This window comes from Protopterus annectens, chromosome 6.part0 (genome assembly GCF_019279795.1).
Source record: "Protopterus annectens isolate FY-2018-M chromosome 6.part0, PAN1.0, whole genome shotgun sequence".
Lineage (NCBI taxonomy): Eukaryota > Metazoa > Chordata > Ceratodontiformes > Protopteridae > Protopterus > Protopterus annectens.
This window is the reverse complement of record NC_056737.1, coordinates 1,869,284,104-1,869,304,729: the sequence shown is the minus strand read 5'-3', so window position 1 is coordinate 1,869,304,729 and position 20,626 is coordinate 1,869,284,104.

The following is a 20,626-nucleotide window of genomic DNA, read 5'->3' as shown; positions in this document are numbered from 1 at the left end:
TTATAACACTGATATTCTTGGTGTTGGTGCAACTGGTCATTCAACCAGCTGTCTTACACTGACATATATATTCTGAGGTAATTGTTCATCTGGAAGTAAGTGCAGGCGGACTATTGTAAGTTTTCTGTTTTTTGTTTTCTTCTGTTTTGTTTTATTTAGTGGTAGAATTCATCACCTTTCTGACTCTGCTTCCACTGAGGTAATTGCTTATTTTGTAATAGATGCTGGCAGAGCTACTTGGCTTTCTGCCTTTCTTCATTTTTCTGCTTTTGCTTGCAGTGAGGTAACTGTTTATGTGGTAGTAGTTGCTATACATCACAACCTCTAAGAACAAGAAATCTAGACAAAGCCATATATAATCAGGGTACAAAGGCCCATAAATGGGGACAAATTTTAAATATTGCTCTTACAAACTTAGGAAGTTGATAGAATAACAGGTTTTACATTACTATGGATTTTCTGAAGCGTATGATGTCAGAAACTCAAATGCCTGTCATTTTCTGACTTCAGTGATTGATTTTCCAGAAATCCACAAATCTTATGAGGAAGTTACCTAAAATATGAGGTACAAATCAACAATTGAGAGGTATGGGCTAGCAGTGTTTCCTGCCTTTCTATCTTTTTTTTTTTACTTTTTGGTAGAGTTTTCTAACTTTCTGCTTCCCCTTGCACTGAGATAATTATGTATTTGGTGCTAGCAGTGTTTTCTGTGTTTATTTTATTTTGTTTTAATTTTAGCTACCTGGAGGGCTGTTGTTATTATTGGGCCTATGGATGCTCCGATCTAACTGGACCAGAGCTCGTACTGAACTGTTTATTTGATAATAGGTGCTAGCAGTGTTTCCTGGCTTTTTGCCCTTTTCACTTTGTGAATTGTTTTTATCTTTCTGCTTCTCCTTGCATTGAGATAATTGCTTATCTGGTAGTAAGTGTTTCCTGGATTTCTGACTCTTTTATTTTGCAATAAAGTTTTCTAACTTTCTGCTTCTGATTGCACTGATGTAACTGTTTATTTGGTAGTAAGTACTAGCAGTGTTTCATGGCTTTCTGCCTTTTTACTTTGTAGTAGAGTTTTCTAACTTTCTGCTTCTGCCTTGACCGAGGTAACTGTTTATTTGGTAGTAAGTTCTATTTCCTGGGCTTGTTTTATTTTTCACTCCCTGAAGGGTTGTTGATGTTATTGGAGCTGTGGATGTCCCATCCAAGTGGACAAGAGCCTGTACTACGTAAAATCTTTTGCCGGGTAAGAGTGTGCTTACGTCTTCATGACACATTATTAAGTGACTGAGTGGAGAGTGAGGAAGGGGTTACATATGTCTTAAACTTTAAACGTGTTACACTTAATTTTATAAGGAATTTAAATATATGCTTTATTTGCTAAACATTCAGCAAAACATGAATTGACTAAATCTGTATGTTTGGAAGGCATGATAAAATCAAATTATATCAAAGAATGCATTCATTGTAAAGTGTATTTTAACCAAGGTGAAGCTGATACGTGTCCAAATTGTACTAAACTGTTGGAACTTTTGAAGGTATTGATAGCAAGTCCCTTACCGATAATAATAAAGATCCTAACATGTCACTTTAGAAAAGCATTTACTGTGATTTCTGAATACTTAATTGATTGGAAATCAACTTATGACTGTTTGGATTGCCATGAATGGAACGTCAATCAGAAATTACTTCTGGATAACAATGTGACTGAGAGTTTAGGTAAGTCAGATTCTCCAAGAATGAAAGAAAGAAAGAAACTAAGGGTAAGTAAAAGAAGTAGGGGACAAGACATTGTACTACAAAAAAAGTTACTGGTTGTGATGAGGCAGAGAAGCAGGTTATGGATGTTACTTTATTTTTTTTATTTTTTTATTTTACATTTGTTGACCAGGCTAGTCTAACTGGATATATGTCCATTTTCAGTAGAGGCCGGGGAGAAAAGCTCCAAACATAAATAGTGACAATGTTAAACATATATAAAAAGGCATGTAAAATCACATAAAGTGAAAGCATTGGTAAAAAAATATAATACTCAGGTTATAAACTCTAAAAATATTACTCTAAAAATTGTACTAAGAAGAAAAAAAAAATATTAAGTAAAAAAATTATACTAAATGCAATAGTGGGTAAGAGTAAAACCCAATTAAGAGAAAAAGACCTTTATGTTTTATAGAATTACTATGAAGAAAAGAGATTAGGGGGCAAAGGATAGAGGAGTAGGGAAAGGAGTACGAGAAGGAAGGGGGAAGATATCAGTCTGGGTTAGCACATGGACAAAGCCAATGAGTTTTAAGATGTTCTTTGAGGTGTTTGTAAATAGAGAAGTAGAAGCTAAGATTGATAGTTCAGAAGGAAGTTGATTCCAGTTTTTACCTGCTGTATTAGAGAAAAGTGAGTCACCAGCTTTGTTGTTGGATTTAATTGTGGGAATTAGGAGCTTGTTAGCAGAGCATAGTGTAGCAAGGTTTTTATATGGTGTAATCAGATTAGAGAGGATAGGGGTGTTGTTAGGGTGGTATAGGATCTTTTGAGTGATAAGTAATTGTTGACAGAGTATATTTTTTTTCAGTTCTAGCCATCCAAGTTGTTTGAGGTTGAGGCAGTGGTGAGTTTTGAAGGGGGAGCATGTAATGAATCTAGCTATGCTATTGGTGACAAGTTTGGAGAGGTTATTTTTTTGATAGGTTAGTATATATATATATAGCAGAGGCATAGAAAAGGGTAGAAATGAGGTGGGTTTGTGCAATAGTTTTCCTGGCAGAAGGGGTAAGGAAGGGTTTAATTCTATAGAGGGTACCGAGTTTTTTGTTAATGGACTTTATGGTGGTGTTGATGTGGTCATCGAAGTTGAGATGATTATCAATTGTAACACCTAGTAGGCGGGTTGTAGAGTCTGGGGTTATGTTGGTAGCATTGTTAGAGGTTACAGAGAAGGATGGAGTAGGTGACTTATGAGTAGGGGTAAAAAGTAGTAATTTTGTTTTTTTGGGATTTAAGAGGTGACAGTGTTGCATAAACCAGTTTTCAACATTATGACGAACAGTTTGGGTGAGGGACTGGAGAGTCTATGTTCTTGGCTGAACAAATTAAGGTGGAATCATCTGCATATTGAATGCAGGTAGCTTGAGGAATATTTATGTGTAGATCATTAATAAATAAGGAAAAAAGAAGGGGACCTAAGATAGAGCCTTGGGGTACCTCAATATTTACTGAAAGTAGTGAAGACAGATTGTTATCCCAAAGGACTGCTTGCTGTCTATTATCCAGATAAGACCTAAACCATTGTAATGCTTGTGGTTCAAGAGAAAGGATCTTTAGTTTGTCTAAGAGTAAGTTATGGTTAACCATATCAAAGGCTTTTGACAGGTCAATAAATAGTGCAGAGGAAAAGGAGTTGTTGCGATTTTTATTTATAGAGTCTGTGAAGGATAGTAGGGCAGTTGTAGTGGTATGGAATGGTCTGAAGCCATGTTGGCAATTGGCTAGTTGGTTATTTTGTAGTAGGTAGTTAAGTAGTTGTTTGTGAATACATTTTTCCATAATCTTAGCTATTGGGGAGAGTAAGGCAATAGGTCGAAAGTTAGACAGCTCAATAGAAGATCCTCCTTTATGTAGAGGGATGATGTGGGATACTTTCCATATGGATGGAATTTTGCCTTCTGAGATGGTTCTGTTAATAAGGATAGAGATGGGATAGTTTATAGCTTTTGCAGCAATTTGTAGGTATTCAGATGGGAGATGGTCAGCAGAAGGGGTACAAGGTTTCAGTTTTTGAAGTAGCTTACAGATGAGAGAAGTAGGTACAGGTTGTATTTGACAGGTAGGTGATGTAGTCTTGGAGGAATTTAGTGGAGAAGCAGTAAAGGGAGGTAAAGAATTGTCTAGGGTTTGAATGGCTTCTGTAAAGTAAGTGTTAAAGGCATCAGGGATCTGGTTGGAGTTATTATGGTTAAAACCTACAGGGGCAGGGGTAGCAGAGTGACCTGGACGAAGAGGTTTGTTAATCCCTGACCAAAAGTTTTGTGGAGTTTGTTGACTGGTTTGTAGGAGGTCCAATCAGATTTAAGTAATACTGATGGGGTAGCTGACATAGAATATGGAGAAAATAATTCTGTAGATAATCTCAGTTCAAAGAAATTACATGTATCTTTGGTCAGAGTTGATTCAAGTTAATTTGTATAAGAATATAGGCCTTTGTGTCTATACTCAAAATCATTGCATCTAACAATGGAAGAGACGTTAATGATACAAAGGCTGTACATGAGGTTAGGAATAATCGCATTGTAAATTTAGATTGTGCTACTATAGATAATTCTCTGTCTGTTTTATTGGCCCTAAATCAGATGCATATTATCAGAATATTACTATCCGGAGACATATTAGCAGGATGAGTCCAACAGAATCTCATGATGCATTAGATTATGTAGATGTTAAAGAAAGTGAAAAGAGAAGTGCTCAAGGGGTAACTGAATCACATAAAGTGTTAATTTTAGATGACTCACTACTGAAGCCTGTTATTAAAAACTATCAAAATAGATAAGTCCTGTCTTACTGTATCTGCTCTCCTGGGATGGAGATTAGTGGACACTCTTAAGCTTTGGCAGAAACTGAAGGTCCAGATTCAATAAAGCCTACAGTGTGCTAAAACCATGCACACGTTGCATCATGATGCTCACATGGTAGTGTGCCATTTTGTATTCTGTAAACAACTCTACACACAGTGTAGAACCTCGCAAATATGATAAACATCACGGCATGCTAATTACTGCATAAGCAGCTGGACTGTATGCTAATCAACCAATCCAAGATGGAGGAGCTATTCAACAAGTTATAAAGCAGTCATGTAGACTCAGTGCAGGTTGATGTTGCTCTTATATATATTTATGTGCAACAGGCCCAAGTCTTTGCTGCTGCTGATGCTAATAAACCTCGGCCAAGAAGGGAAGGGTGTTTAGACCTCATTTAACTTTTCACGGTTTGCATTAGGTGGAAATTGTAGAGAGCTACAGGTTGCATAGAAACACACTACAGGAACTCTGCAACCTCTGTCATCATCAGTTGAGAGCAAGGACAAGCCGAGGGGAACCAATACCTGCAGAGGTTAAGATATGTGTAACACTTAGAATATTAGCTACATGAATCTTCCAGAGACCAACAGGGGATAAGCTGGGGGTGTCCCAGGCATCAGCTTCCAGGATTCTCCATCAATTCCTGAATGTTATGCTACAACATGCGAGTGACTACATAGATTTTTCCCCATGCACTGAGGATAGAGCTACAACTATGTAGGATTTCTACCCTGAACCACACTACCCTGAAGTCTTGGGTGTCAAAGGCTGCATGCACATTGAAATAAAAGTACCACCTGGCCAACAAGGAAGGGTGTAAAAAGAAAGACCGTCCACTCCATTAACTGCCAGGTCATGAGTAATGCTAAAGGAATCATCCTAAATATGTTCTGGCAACCCAGGCATTTACCATGATTCCCATATCTGGCACAACTCTCAGCTCCATCAGAGGTTTTCTGTGGGGATATCCCACAGGGTCATTTACTGGGGGATGCAGGCTATGCACTAGAGCCATGGGTGATGATGCCCATTAGAAATGTATTTATACCCACTGAAGAATGCTATAATGGGCTGCTGAAGTCATGGTTCTTGTGCTTAGATATATCTGAGAGAACTCTGCAGACAATCCCCATACTTGTGCTTGAAATTTTCACTGTCTGTACCATTCTTCACAATATTATTCTGAGAAAGCAGCTTAAGCCGGAACACCAAAGGGAAGGGACACACATCCCACCACTACTGGCAAGGTCACCACAGCTACATGCAGGTGAGGCATCAGGGGTAACCACCAGACACTATGGGTGTAGGCAGACGTAGGTGTGCAGAATATGCACTTGCCTTTGCCAAAAGGCAATGGATAGTGCATGCACTCACCATCTAAGGGGGTAAAACCTTCATTTTATGCACATACATACAGTAACATTGATGCCAGGCAATGCTCACAACCTTTACTTACCCATGTAATGGCTGTGTACTGCTAGCAATCACACAGAGTCAGCCCCAAATTAAAGCTCTTGTAACTGTCAGACTTGCAAGGTAAGAGATGAACCTTGAAAAAGAAAATAAATAGCTAAGAACACAAATGAATGATATATCCTTGCATACTGTTACTTGTTAATGTAACTAAGTAGAAGGTGGGTTATTTTTACAGTAATAATATCAATATGAGACAGCACTGACTTATGTCAATAGATGTGTTCTCTATCAAGTAATAGGTCTCATGCATCAAATATTTAAACATTACAAAAACCTGCAAGAAAGCACTAGAATTTTCAAAAGAGCATCACAAACACATATATTTGTTTATTTATTTATTTATTTATATATTTACATTTGTTGACCGGGCTAGTCTAATTGGATACATGTCCATTTTCAGTAGAGGCCCAGGGAGAAAAGCTCCAAGCATAGACAGAAAAACTTATTATACAATATTAATATAAAAAATAAGCTATTATCAAGTACAGATAAAACAATATTGAAATATTTGTGAAAGAAAAAAGAAAAAAAAATATTGTGTGCCGAGTTATTTAGAGGGAAATTAACTAAGAACAAATACAAAAGAATAAACAATATCTGACAGAGAAAAAACACAAAGAGTAATACATTTTAAAAAAGTTATAACAAGGTTTTTTTTTGTTAGTTTATTTGTTAGTATGGGTAGGAAACAGTACAGCAAAAAGGACATTGAAAGGTTTGAGCAATATATTACACTGGAGAAGTAAAGTAAAAGAGAGAGCAGGAATGGGTAAAGTAGAAAATCAGTCAGGGTTTGTGCAGGGGCAAAACCAGTGAGTTTTAAAATGTTCTTTGATATGCTTTTTAAAAAGATGTGTGGAAGAGAGAGTAGAAAGTTCACTTGGAAGCTGGTTCCAGGCTTTTTCCACTGTGTTAGTGAAAAGTGAGTCTCTGGCTTTGTTGTTAGATTTAATAGTGGAAACTGGAAGCTTATTGGCTTAGTGAAGAGTTGTAAGGTTTTTGTAAGGGGTAGTCAGATTAGTGAGGGTTGGGGTATTATTAGGGTGGTAAAGTATCTTTTGGGTTATAGTAAGTTGATGACAGAGTAGTTGGTGCTGCAGTTCTAACCATCCCAATTGTTTGAGGTTGAGACAGTGATGGGTTCTAAAAGGGTTGCCAGTGGCAAATCTGGCTATGTTATTATAGCTAGTGGCAAGTTTGTTAAGGTTGTTTTTAGAAAGATTAGTATAAATGGCAGAAGCATAGAACAGGGTAGAGATCAGGTGAGTCTGGGCTATAGTGGTTCTGGCTGTTGATGTAAGGAAGGGTTTGATTCTATACAGGGAACCTAGTTTTTTGTTGACAGATTTTATGGTAGTGTTGATGTGATCATCATGGCTAAGGTTGTTGTCTATGGTTATGCCCAGGAGACGGGTTGTGGTATCAGGGGATATGGTGGTTCCATTGTTAGAGGTTATAGTGACGAGAAATTGTGGTGATTTTAGAGTAGGAGTAAAGAGCAATAATTTTGTTTTTTTGGGGTTTGGGAGGAGGCAGTGTTGCATGAACCAATTTTCAACAGCATGAAATACAGATTGGGTGAGGGTCTGGAGTGAGGTTGGGGACCTAGCTGAGCAGATTAAAGTAGAATCATCAGCATATTGTATGCAGGTGGCTTGAGGAATTTTAGTATTTAGGTCATTAATAAACATTGAAAAGAGAAGAGGGCCTAGGATAGAGCCTTGAGGTACTCCAAGGTTTACGGGGAGGGGAGTTGAAAGCTTATTGTCCCAAAGGACTGCTTGATGTCGGTTGTCTAAATAGGATTTAAACCAGAGTAATGCCTGTGTGTCCAGTGAATGGGCTTTTAATACCTCAATAAGCAGATTATGGTTGACCATATCGAAGGCTTTTGAAAGGTCGATAAACAAAGCGGAGGAAAGAGAGTTATTGTTACGATTTTTGTTTATACAGTCAGAAAAGGATAGCAGGGCAGTTGAAGTACTATGGAATAGTCTGAAACCATGTTGGCAGTTGGCAAGCAAATTGTTGTGGAGAAGATTGTCAAGTAGTTTTGGTGGATACATTTTTCCATTATTTTAGCTATAGAAGAGAGTAGGGCAACTGGTCTGAAGTTGGAAATATCAGTTGATGTCCCACCTTTGCGTAGAGGAATGATGTGAGAGACCTTCCATATAACAGGGATTTTACTTTCTGAAATTATTCTATTAATAAGGATAGAAATAGGGTAGGCAGTGACTTTAGCTGCAATTTGCAGGTATTCTGCTGGTATACAGTCAGCAAGAAGGGGTGCATGGCTTGAGTGTTTGAAGGAGGTTATAAATGAGGGATGTAGGTACTGGTTGTATGTGAAAAGAAGGAACTGAATTTGTTGTGGTATTAGGTGGGAGGGAGCTATATAATAAGCATTCAGTCAGCTATGCAGTCTGGGCATCAGACAAAAGACTTAAGCACCCCAGAATCCAAAAGATAGAAAATTAGGATATGGCACCGTTATCATCCTTTGCACAGGGTGTTGTTTGAGGGGCAGGAGACCAAGGCTGACACAAAAGGTAGTGAGTGCATGTGAGTAAGAAAGACAGAAGTCAGAAATTTTGATAAAGTATCAAATGGCCACTGAGGCAGAATGAGTTGTAAGCCTCATGACTGACCAATGTAACTGTTATGTGTGTGTGTCTGTATGGACATTCAAGGTGAAACATGTGTGTGAGTGTTGGCAAGAACACAGCTAAGCTCTGTGCTAGCTCTATATCCTGATTTGTTGAACAGGTGTGAGCCATGTATGGCAGAGGTTCATTGTCATGTCCCCAACTGTGAAAACTGGGTCTGTTAGAAGTTGAACTGGCACATCCATGCCCATGGTCAGATGCACTGTTACTACCAGAATGTGACTGATGTCTGCTGGGTGAGCACTCCTCATGACTATGCAAAGGACCATAACCCCATGGCCTATCACATCTGGGTGTGGACACCACAACCACTGATGCAACAGTGGAAGTAGTGCCATTACAGGATTGTGAAAGGTCATGACCACATTGGCTAATATCAGATGATGATGCTGACCTACTTCCATGTGGATGCCGTCCCCCTCTCAGCAGACATTGCATCACAGACACTGCCCATTCCATCATGTCATTCATCCAATCCATTAAATCAGTAACATGATGGAAGCAGTCACGCATGTCAGCCTGTGCCACATCTACAACACTAAGCATGTCCTCTCAGGCCCTATTGGAATGTGCCTGCGCCTCCATGACAGCTTTAAACATACATTGAGTAGCACATAAAGACACAACAGAATCAGCTTGTGGGTGGGCAACAGGCCTCCTATGAGCACCCTTAACAACCCTCCTGTAGTTACACTACCCTGATCAAGTGTCACCATCTACCTGTCCAATATCTGAGGGCTCTCTGGAATAGGTATGCGTAGTCCTACTGGCTGTCTCTGATGGAAATACAGGGGGTGGCTGAACATCAACCTCAGTGTCAGATTCAACCTCTGGACCCCCCCCCTCCACAACTGTGCCTCTGTTTGGCCATCATCATCATCAGAGTCTGCCAATACTCAGACATCAGGTGGTAAGAGTCCTACAGTTTCACTATCAGGATTGCCTGAGATAATAATCAACAAGCACAGGAAAGAAAATAATACCTTCACTGCAATTTACTACTATCACAGATGGCACAGCCATTTACACTCACTTCTGACACCAACTCACACATACGGATAAATGCATATTTCTGAAAAATGGTCATCAATAATCAAATAAAAATGCTTTCCTTACTGCCTGCCGATGACTTCTCACTTACTATGGTGGATGCTCCTGTTAGAAGTTAAATAAAAGGTAAGGACATACACAATCATCACATTTCCAATAACACAGGGGGACAGAATTTGTGCCTATATGTCTATTACTGATACTTTTAACTGAAACTTGGCTGACCTGTCCACACAAAGCCTATGTGTAATGAACAAAAATGTGTTAACAGTATCAGTTTATCAATAGGTTCATCAAAAAAATTAAAACAGCAGGAACTATTACAGAATATTTTACTATAAGAAAAAATGTTATAAACTGATATATGTAAGCTTGCCTGGAAGATCCTCCTGGCACATACTTGTCCTCCCAGAATCATGAGCACCAACATCAATCACATGTTATTGTGCACTTTCCACTGAGCTCTCTGGATCTCTGATCATGGACAGGAACTCTTCATTTGATGTCAGTATTGTCTGTGTAGCTGCCACCCCCCCCCCGTATCCATGTGTTCACAGGCAACTGCAGCTGCTCTCCTCTGTGCAGATGAAATCATATCAGTGGCCCTATGATGCACCTGATCATAAGTCCTACTGTGACACCCTATGGCATTTATGTCATTGACTGTTTCCAAATATGCATTCTGTCAGTCATATTCCCAAGTCCTCTCTCAAGAAGAATGTCATCATGGGGCCTGAATGCTTGCATGATTGCATCATTTTCTGAGTCACTGAAAGGAGGTTTACATGGACTGGTATGTTTGTGTGCCATACTCATATGTGACATAAAACAGAGAGGGATACAAGACATAAATATCACATAAAATGAAATCCCTGCTTATACACACAGTTTACTATTGAAATCTGGAAACTGCATTCATTAGCCACTTAATTAGTTGCACCAAAATGTGTAAACCTGCAATGTCAAAAAGGCAAATCATCAGAACTGAGTTAACCACCAACTGTTTTTCCGATGTATTTGACATAGCTGTAGGTGACATCAGTCACCCAAGCTAAGCAACGGAAGTTACCATTAGACTGTCAAGTCAATGGCACATAGTTTTTACTGTTTTCCAGGTGTCAAGCCCCCCTGCACCCCTGCATGTTGGTGGCTGCATCCCCCCAAAGCCCCTGCAAATTATATATACCAACTCCAAGATCACACTGCAGTGAGGAAATGGGTAAGTTCCCTTTTCCTCACTGTACCGTGATCTCCACTCACAATACCGAACTCAGACTACCGAATTACACTGCACATTCAGTACTGTCTATTCATAGTAGTCTGGTTCGACATTGTGCCTCTTTGAAAAGATAATTTTGACCACATGCTGGCCCAACTGGATTTCAATAGTAAACCTATATACACTATATACGCATATATATTTTCCACATTAACTACTGGAGAAACATAGTTCAGTTATTAAAATTTAAGGTTATGTGGTTGTACCATATCACACTCACACTCAAATTAATTTGTTTGATCCAAAACAAGGAATGACAATGGAGTAATGTATTGTTTATCACATAAAGAACTGAAGGACTACACAATTTCAAGAGCAAACCTCTTAAAAACAACTTTTGTTGTGGAAGCACACAAATGGTACTTGGCTCGTCCACCCTCAAAACAACACATTAGTCAAGTGTTATGAATGCGTTCCAAAAATTTTTCTCACAAAATGTGCACACATTTACAAAAGAAAAGTCAATTTTATTTGATTGCCAGTCATCTCTCCCTGTACCTAGCACTCCCCTAGAGGTGTCTATGAGCCACCTTAGAAACCTAACACACCTGTGTCATTGACAATATAGGACATTACTCATTTCATTGAAATAACATAGGAGAGTATAAGATAACCAGTTGCAACAATAATACTTTTGATGAAAGTTAATAAGGCTGTCTATCTGAGAAAGTAAAACGCCTGTCAAAAATACTTATGCTAACAGTTAATTTATAAGAAGGGCACACAGGTAAAACTTCCATTTTCTAATGCATATCTATAAAATATGTTCCTTGTAACGTGAACAAATCTAGCATCTACTTGAAAAATATCGTCATACCTTAGCAAGATCAGAAGGTTTTTGTGCAGATAAATTCAAAGTAATAGCAATCTTCTTCTGTGTTTTCCACATACACAACTCTCCTCACCTTCAAGTTCCCTAGCTAAATGATTACATTTTTACAGTGTAGATTCGGGCCTCTGAGCATGGGTGAAGATGCAAATGATGTGTGGATTCATTAAACTTGCTGAATGCCAAACATTTGACTTTGTGTAGCAGGTGTAAACAGTCAGTGTTAGTTGCTAATGGATTGCATCTGTGAATGATTATTGGTAAGGAGAAGGAAGACACAACAGCAATTGAGATTACCTTACCTGCAGTGGGTCTGTCACCCAGGATACACTTACAAAGTGTAGAAGTAACTGTAGCTTTTAAATAGAAGTGAACAGCACACATTTCTAATTTTTGCTCACTAATAGCCAAACTATCCTGCCTTTGCTAAAAACTGCTTGTATTTTACTGTCATGTAATTTTATCATAAAAATGACAATGATACAAAATGCCCTATAGACTGCATGTCTGAAAGTACATCACAAATAAGAGAAGAATAAAAATAATGCAAAGAGAAAACAAATCTGCATTTGTGGAAAGAATAATCATAACTGCTTGTGTGATCCTTCATTGCATTAAATATGTAAGTAGCATATGTACAAGCAAGTGAAAGAGTATAAGTGTATATGTCTTCTTAATGTTGAGGAGAAAATGGGACTTGCACAATGATTTGTATTCCTGTTGTAAAGTTATTTCTGTGGCAAAGACAGATAAGACACCTGCAGTGCGCTGTGTAGTTTCATTAGTCTGACAACTGAAATCCAGACTTGTGTAAAAATCTGTAAGGTGCATTGAAAAGTATTTTGAATTTATTTCTGTTTCCATTTATTTATTTATTTATTTATTTATTTATTTATATTAATATTATTATTTATGTGATGTGAGGCTTAGTGCAAATACTGTGAAACTGAGAAATAATTTAAAATTTATAGAAGTTGTTTCTATGATAAAGACAGCATAAATTACAGCTGTGAGTCAAGTGCATGTGTAGCACATCTGTTAAACAGAATGAATAATACTGTGCATAATATATGCAGGTGAAGGTTCAAGTCCCACATCTAACTGTTATTGATAAAAAGTAATACACACTTTTTTACAATAATAATCCATATTAGACTGTGCTAATTTCATTTCAACATTGCTCAACCCCATGCAAATATGGTGTAATGACCTAAGCAACAAGCAGACATTGTCAGTTTCAAAAACTATACATTGTTGCATCTTTTGCCTTCCATCCTGAAAATATGCTAAGAGAAATTGCATGACAGTCTTCAAGCTTCCACAACACCTGCAGGACCACAGCACCTGCAGACACCAAGCAGATACTTGTCAATTTCAAAATGGATACATTCGATCATATCTGGTTTGCCACCATGCAAACACAGTAATTGGCATTATACAATGATGCGCAAGCTTTCAGAACACTTGCAGGTCCAGAACACCTACAGACACCAAGCAGACACTTGTCAATTTCAAAATGGATGTATTCTATCATGTGTGGTTTGCCACTACACAAATATGCTAAGTGGGGTTGTGCGACAGTCAGCACACATACATAGTAATGAATGTGAAAATAGAGAGCTGTTGTCTAATTGCTCCAGTAGCAGAAGGTGTAAGTTAAGGGCTTCAATAAAAGGGGAGTCTAGATTCTTATACAGCAAATTCCAAAGTTTTATTACTGCTGTTCCAGTTTACTTTTTACAAAAATTAGCATTAGAAAAATAATTACACATTGAAATAACTATCTATATAGGTGCATTGAGCATACACAGGATATCACATAGATATTACATGTGTAACTGTGGGTGTTAGTAGAATTATGGTTCTACAATTAAACATTTATTTTATGAAGCTGAAGTTTCATGTCACACACATACATGGTTAAACACTCAACTCTTTAATGTATATGTATAACTAATGAGCAAGTCTGACAAACAAGGTCTGATTTTCAATGAACACTCTGTACAGTAATGATTGTAACAAATACAGTTGTAGCCTACCATTTCTTATGGCAACTACTGGTATAAGTTAATGTTCACAATACAGGTGTGCTAGAGTTCTAATCTAGCAGACTCCCAATTTTTCTAATGATTGTACAATCAATTAAAAAATAAAGAACATTGTAAACATAATTATAAATAAAAATAACTATGTATAGCACTGGAGTTCATATGAATTATATGTGTGACTGATGATATGCTAACAATTATGTTTCTCAAAGTAAAATTGTCTTTTCTGGCCTTGGATGTAATTCATACTTCAATAATAGTCATATATATATATATATATATATATATATATATATATATATATATATATACATGAATTTATAAACCAGGAATGTGTCAGGTCACACACATAATGGTTAACCCCTTAATTTTTCATGTGTATATATAATTAATGAGGATATTGGTGAAGCACTTCTTCTGTGGCAAGATGAAAAAACACCTATGGTGAAGAATATGCTTTGTATATCTTACATAGGTTTGAATCCCACTTTGTACTAAATAATTTTATCAGTGTGTAAAGACACCAAAAATATGTCAGGTCATAAAATTTATACACCCAATACATGTTTGCAAAGTTAAAGCAACTGACAGGTACAGCAGCAACCAACCCATAAACCAATGGCAATTGTCACATTACCCTTCCTATTTCATATACTCCCTTCTTCTTTGTTTGGCACTGCTGCTCTCCACTTATCATTGTGCAAACACGGTTGGCATGGTTGTCTGGGTTTTCACGATAGCTGTAAAATAAGGTATCTCAAATTAGAGGGACAGCACTCTTAACTGTTGCTGTTTGACCTGTATGGACATGACAAGAGCTAGAAGGGAATGTGCCCGATTCAGGGCTCAAAGAAGGGGTGTAGAAGAGTCCAAAATATTCTTTGGACTCCTTGTAAAGTGCCACAGCCATGGGCTACTGCAGGAGGAGTATTCTGGGTCTCAATACAAATAAGAGGCTTGGAATAGTCTTGCCAAGGCTGTCTCCAGTATGAATGGCATTCCCCATACTGAAGAGAAAAGCAGGCACCATTATAATGACCTAAAAAGGCACAAGCAGGAAAAACTCATCCAGTGGCTGGATGAGTTTAGGACTGCTGACATCCCACAGTTGTGTAAGTATATAGATAAAGACATGTTAAATTAGACAGAAAGCTGGATATAGCCAAGACTGGTATGCATAATACTCTTCCCTTTTTCTCCCAGTTTTCTTTTACAGCCACCCAGGACATAGGAGTGAACAAGAATGCCTATGATGACCATTTGGAAAGACTGAGAGGGGTGTGTATACAGCACAAAAAAATATTAGTTTATCTGAAGTATTGTTCTTGTGTACATTATTAGCAAATTAAGCATGCATATCTTAACTATAAAATCAAGCATGTCTGCTTCACTCTGTAGCTCAGGCCAACTCTAGGAGTCAATTGTAATATGCGTTCAAATCCTACAAGTAACAAATATATCGTAAAATAATTTAAAAATATTGTATAATAATTTCAACAAAATTAGCATAGATGCCATGCTGCTAACTTAATCTGCATTATGTCAAGGAAATGTGCAGTATATTCATATTGTAAGGATTACTGGCGACAATCATTAGTCATAGTTTGTAGCTGTTAATAAGTATATTTAATGTAAAAATAAAATTATTATTTATATCATACTAATTTATTGTATGTCACACATGCTGGTACTAATTATCTTGTTCATTTTTTTTGTTTCTTCCCCCCACACCTTATCTTTCTTTTTCATTTTTATATGTGGGGTCACAATATTCTGAGTTAGCAATTTCTGACAACTCACAAAATGATTTACAGACAATGAAAGTAGGCCAACGAGTGCGGCTCAGCCTGCCCCCCCTCAACATCTGCCACACCAACCCACAGTACATTTGGGAACCAACCTGGAATTTCTGCTTCTGCAGCCCCTGCACTACCTGGACCTTCCACATCAGATAGCATTACCTGGCAGCTGGTGCAGCGGTACCCTCTGGGAGTGCTGGTGGAAAGTGGTGATTTTGTCACCCACCAGGAAGTGCCAGGCACGGTGCATGAGGTTGTGGAAAGTACCATTGTTGCACACCTCAGCCATATAAAGAAGATGCTCACCAGAATGTTGGACAAATGAAAACAGCAAGCTGAGGAGAGGGACGGTGATAACAGTTCTTATGCTGAGGACTAGATTCTCACTGTCCCCATGTTTCATGGGCATGGGTATCTGATGTCCCCTCCATATCCCAAATGATGATGTTCCCCAACTTGTTGTGTCCCTCACTATCCTGGTCTCTTGTCTTGTTTGTCCTGTTTGTCTGCATCTATTTCCTCAAATATCCTACATACCTGACCCTGACATACCTATGTCCCTTACCCACAGTCCTCTCTTACTGAAGTAAAAACACAAAAATGGGCACCTGTCTCAAAAAGAAAATATTGTCCCATATATATCTCTCCACTTCGCACATGTGTCTTCTCAACACACTTGATTCAGTCCCATTGGTTATACAACATTACTGCATTGTTGTCACCCATCTTTGTTGAGGTTTGTGTCTTTCGGCTTTTCCCAGTTAGGGGTCGCCACAGCGGAACTCCGGTCCGCTAATGATTGGCAACCCATCTTTGTTGAGGTAACCATCCAAATTCTCCCAATATTCTATCAATGTTCATTTTACACTACTGAAGAGGTAGCTATGGTTGTTTTTTAATTCCCTCCTGTATATTCCTATATTGCTTCTACTTTGTTCTTGCCTCTACTTGCCCCCAATTTCACCACTTTCCTATCTGCCCCATTTCCACACCATTAATCCAGACAAAAAATAGATGCACACACCACACAAATAATGAATCCCCAATGAAGCCCTTCACTTTTTGTCCTCTGTATTTGCGCAGAGTGTGGCATCGTGTACCAAAGCTCAAGTGACAGTGAATGGCTCTTCATGTCCTATGGCATGGTGTGGTTACCTCCTTCTAATGCTGGTTAAACCCACTGTACTAAAGAAACATGTAGTTAAAGCAAAATAAAGGCACTCAATATTAAAAATTGCATATAATTATTTATTTAGACTGATTACTGCATAAATAAGTAAAGCACTATGTGTACTGTTGACATAAATCACTTGAGCACTGTTTGTTTTTATACAGCACATTTCCATGGTCATTCCCTCTCATATTTCCAATAATTATCATATGTAATCATTTAATTACATCATGACTACATATGTATAAAAATTATAGAGCTGGATTTGAACCTTGCACTATCCGTGCTAAAAATAAGAACACACTGCTATTACACCTGTTGCCATAGAGTCATCTAGGCAGGAGGTGTTTTCCTTCCCCTCAGTATTGTCCAAATTGCTGCTTGCCAAGCTTCTCCACTATGTGTTTGTGTGGATTAAAATGAACCAATGGAACTCTCATAAGTTTTGCAGTGAAACAGACACCAGTTTTTGCTCATCACTTAACTATGAGCAAACAGGGGAATCGGTATAAAATAATTTTTCAAGGTTATACAATTTATGTCACAACATTTCAGATATGGACCAGTTATGAACACCATAGAATCTGTTAGCTGTGTCTACAATAGCCAGTATGGGCAAGCACTTCTCACCTTCAAGTAGGAGTCCTTAAATGTGTATTTCACATGAACAAACACTTTGCCATCAATTGCACAAATCAGCTGCTTGGTGGTGTACTGTTGAAAGTGTTTATTAGCATGTATTACATATGTTTATTGCCAAGTTAGTCTTCATCCCCTTAAAATCCATGTAAAACACAAAGGGAAAGCACTTTTTAATGACTGAATGTTTATCTGCACTGTAGTATTATCTCCAAAGCTGGTAATAAGTCATACAGGTTGTTGAACCAATTTATTCTTAGATCAATATTTTAACAGAGGACCTAGAAAATTCTTCAGTAGATTTACAAGCTTGGTAAATAACATTAATGAGATAGCCCCATCGGAAAATCTCTGAACCAAATCCTGTTCATGTAACCTTAAATTAAAAGTAGATGAACATATCCTTTTAAGCCTCAAAAATTGAGATTTCAAGATGTTATTAATCATGTATTTAGGGTGTCAGCTGGTGGCATGTAATAATGTATTAAAATTAGGGTATTTACGATACATAGAACTTTGTAATGTACCATCTTGTCATGAATAGATTTGATGTGACAGTTAACAGTGAAATTAATTCTCCACATATTTTCATTAAAGTACTCAACAAATTCCTTTAGATAAATCAGGTCAGATCTCTAATACCAACCAACAGTCATTTAAATATCTGAGCCAAATATTCATTCAGTCCAAAAATAAGTTGTGGGAATCATTATAAATGAGTTGTTCCTCAACATAACCCATAAAAAGATCTGCATATATTGGCGCAAAAGAGGCACCTATAGCTTTCCCCTTCAACTGTAAGTAACATTGATTCCCAAAATAGAACGCATTTTAGTGAGAACCTGTCTGTTAAACACAAGAGAAATGTATTAAATCCAGGGGGATATATATACCTGCCCTGTTCAACCAAAACTCTAGAGCCATAAGCCCAGCCCAATGTGGAATGTTCATATAAATCGCAGAAACATCTAATGTACATAATAACCAACCATCTTCAATCTGCATATCTTCCACTATATTTAAAAATTCCATTGTATCCTGAATATGGGATTGTGCATGTATTAACAGTGGCTTATGATACTTGGTCAGAAATGCAGAAAGTGGTTCAGTTAAATATCCTTAACAAGACACAATAGGTCTGCCTGAGGGGTTATCCAAACTTTTATGAAACTTAGGTAGCATATATGTTCTGACTTTATGTTAAAGTCTGGTTGGAAGCTGATTTTGAGTGTTGGCTGTTTTGTACTATTGGATCATTTTGCTTTTTGGCCTCTGTACCTATCCGTACCTGCATGGGATTTTGTTTGCTTTTGTTGAATATATATGCCATGCAAACCTGTCAACTTTCCAGGATTGATTGTAATTTAAGCTACAGGTGTACCAGTGTCCTTCTTAATACTTCTGAAGGGTGTTATTTTTTCAGGAAGGTATGCTTGATTCCTCTTATAGATTACTGACCAATCATTATGGTCATACAACTGTGTTCATGTAGAATATGTATGCTAACTCACAATTACATATTTAATGTCAGTGACACAGATGAGCGGTGTTATTATTCTGATATTGTCCATGATTGTGCATGCTTCTGTCTACTGTTGTCCATGAGACTGTTGCTACATGTGCCACTTGGATGAGACCTATGCTCACGTTACATTCATATTCAAGAAAATCAATTTGCACATGTTAACAATATGCACATACCCACTAGTATATATACCGTCCTTGATAAATGTCCTCTCTAGTGATCATGTCAGTATGCTAATATGACAACAAATCTTCTCCAGTGATATGTCACCTTGTGTGACAGTTAATAATATACAGTAATTATGTGATGATATGATTATACCCACACAAGAGGTGCAAAAAGCAGTATGTACTGTATTGTATAGATATATGATTAGTGTTCAAGCTTGGGATTCTTCTCTTTTTCACATAAAAGCATTGTCTTGTCTTTGTGGTGCACATGCATTGGCATGCCCTCATTTGCTGTACATTACCATGTTTCACTTATCCTCTTCCCCTGTGTTCATTCTTATAATTCATGTGTGTGGCCCTTTTCAATGCACACACACTGTCCCAGAATCATTATTTTTAATGCAGTCTATCTACCCTTGGTGATCACCACCAAAACATTTATTGTGTGTGTCTAAACCAGGTTTCTGCAGTACTCTGCACTGACTACACTTTCTTATAATGTGTTAGAACTTTATGCATTGCCTTATATTAAGCTATGGGAGTCATTGTGGCTGTCCATGCAATCACACTGAGCTAGTTTGTCCATAGATAAACATGTCTGCATGACTGCAGGTGTTTGTGCTGCTTTACACAGTTTCCTGGCCAGCAACACTGTTGTTGGCCATGAAACCATGCTTGTATTCATGCAAGTATGATGTGCAGCATGCATATGCAATTAGCACTGCTGCTCATTGCGCTAACATGTAAACTCAGTGTAGGCTTCACGTTAACCCTAGACAGAGTTTATTGAATCCCTGGGTGAGACTAGTGAAACTTTAATATAGTCCATATGTAATACAAACTGGCATATAGTTCATATGTAATAAATGAGAGAGCTAATGATTTAAAAAATGCAGGATCATAGGATAAAAGGAAGTCACTAGGCTAATGGCCTTAGGGCTCTTACAAGCCTAGCCACGTTTCACCCTCATTCCCACAATCAGTGCCCATTGTCCCTGTTGAAGAGGGACACAGGTGGAACCCATGGCGTAAATTTATAATTACCCATCCAATCGTCTAGATTGCTTTTGAAGAGGGCCAATGAGGTTCTCTGTTTGACATGAACTAGGAGTCTGTTCTAAAGGTGTGGTAACCTCTGGGAGACAAATCTGTCCCTCCAGCAGGTTCTATTAATGTCACATAGCAGGTTAAAGCCTTTAAAGCAAGTAACCCATGTACCATTTGATTTACAGATATGCAGCATTTCAAATAAAGCAGGGTCAAAGATTGCCTTATATGCAAGCAGAGTTTGCTTTTGAGTAGTCTGTATGAAACAGAATACAGTGACAGTGATTTCAGATAATCCACATAGGACAGATGCTGAAGACCTTGAATTTTCCTTGTGAAAATGGGGGCTAATGATTTAA